This window comes from Triticum dicoccoides, chromosome 3B (genome assembly GCF_002162155.2).
Source record: "Triticum dicoccoides isolate Atlit2015 ecotype Zavitan chromosome 3B, WEW_v2.0, whole genome shotgun sequence".
Classification (NCBI taxonomy): domain Eukaryota; kingdom Viridiplantae; phylum Streptophyta; class Magnoliopsida; order Poales; family Poaceae; genus Triticum; species Triticum dicoccoides.
In genome coordinates, this window is record NC_041385.1 from 707,639,883 (window position 1) to 707,642,115 (window position 2,233).

Consider the following 2,233-nt stretch of genomic DNA (forward strand, 5'->3'; position numbering starts at 1 on the left):
CACGTGGCAGATGAATACGAAGGGTCTAAGTATTTTTTTACAAATAACCCCTTGACCTTGTTGATAAGGCGCTTATAAAAGAGAGATCAAATAACAGATTCCATTCCTCGCCATACGGGAATCCTTAGGGATTGCCACAAGAAACCAGCCAAAAATGGCCAATGCTCCCTGCTCTTCCTCGCGTCCCCAAGGCCCTCAAGAAGGCGACTGGGAAAGCTCCTCGGTGTCCCATGCTTAACTGGCCATGCTGCAGGTGCAGGGATATCTCCCTCCATCGGATTTGGTTCTTGTTCGAGCGGGATTAACCTCTTACAACGGCGAAGCCCTGGCGGAGAAATTCCCCAATCCCAATCCAGGGGAGCGGGTGTGCTTTGTTTCCTTCTTGCTGAGGGGCGTGGGATTTCCAATCCACCCTTTCCTCATAGGTCTTCTGGAGTACTATGGCCTCCAACTGCACAACCTAACGCCGGGATCCATTCTTCACATCGCAGGCTTTGTTGCCCTTTTCGAGCTGTTCCTAGGCTGCGAAGCCCATTTCAATTTATGGAGGAAATATTTCTGCCTCGTCCCCCTCTCCCAGAAGGGATCTATTTTCAAGTTGGGCGGTGTCGAACTATGGCGCATAGGCAGAACAGGATACCTGCCCGGCACTCCGAAGAAGGCATCCGAAGAGTGGCCCTCAGAGTGGTTCTATATTGATGATGTGGTTCTTTCGGACCCTATCCGACAAGGTCTTCCCGAATTCTCTTCTGCTCCTCTAAAGAAGCGCGCCAGCTGGCATCCCCGAAATTATGAAGAAGAAGATAGTGCGGAGGTTAAGCAGTTAGCGAGCAAGGTACGAATGCTTGCCCATTCTGGACTATCCTTAGTCGAGGTAATGGCGATTTCAACAATGCGATGTGTCCAGCCGCTTCAATCCGGGGGGTTCCTCTGTGGCATTAAAATGGTGAGGATGACGCCACACGTTGCGGGCGCAAGGGTCCGGCAAATTTTGCCGCGCTGGCCGCCACATTGGCTGATCTTTATAAAGGGGAAAAGGAAGACTTCACTCGCATGAAGTGTCGAGAAGGTTTCTCTATGTATACCCCCATTGACTGGGTGAGTCGCCGATGATAGGCCTTAATTGATCTTTTTCCCTTAACTATAGCTGAATTTAATCCGACTGTCTTCAACAGGAATTGAGAAGGTCGTCGAGGGGATCTACAGCCCTACCCCGCAACCGGAGGACCATAACCGAGACCTTGATCCTAGATACAAAGAAGATTCAGACATATTCATGGATTTCAAGGACGAAGTCTTTTATCAGACGAGCTATGACGGCATGGAGGTGGCCATCATAGCTGATTGCCCCGGCCTTCTTCCTTCCTTCCATGTAAGTACCCAGGAAACATTTCCTCAAAAAGAGTTCTCCCATCGTGACTCACCCACAGCACTGTATTGTGCTACCAAGGGGCGACGCTCGCACTAGCGTACGACAGCAAAGGCGTCCTCTAAGAAGACGACACTTGCACAAGGCACCTGTCGAAAAACAAAGGCGAACAATGATACAGTCGGGCCCTCCTTGGTGTCGAAGAGGTATAATCCTTTTGTATGCATTCAATGGATAGACCGGATAATGACATTCCCTGTGGTGTTATATTGCAGGAGGAGTGTGTGCCGGACTACTCCCGTAGACCTAGCCGGCCATGCCCAGTGTCGGTGTCAAAACCGGTGGATCTTGGGTAGGGGGTCCCGAACTGTGCGTCTAGGCGGATGGTAACAGGAGACAAGGGACACGATGTTTTTACCTAGGTTCGAGCCCTCTCGATGGAGGTAAAACCCTACTCCTGCTTGATTAATATTGATGATATGGGTAGTACAAGAGTAGATCTACCACGAGATTAGAGAGGCTAAAACCCTGGAAGCTAGCCTATGGTATGATTGTTGTATATATCTATCGACTAGCCTGGCCTCGGTTTATATAATGCACCAGAGGCCTAGGATAACAAGAGTCCTAGCCGAATACGCCAATGAGGGAGGAGTCCTTGTCTTGATCGCCAAGTCTTGCAGAATCTTCCTTGTATGCGGCAGCTGTCCGGACTAGCCCATGGGTATACGGCCATGGGGGTCCTCGGCCCAATTTAATAGATCGGGAGATGACGTGGTGAGTACCCCCTAGTCCAGGATACCGTTAGTAGCCCCCTGAACCGGTCTTCAAGTTAGGGACGCTCCTCGATTCTTCCGAACCGTTCTT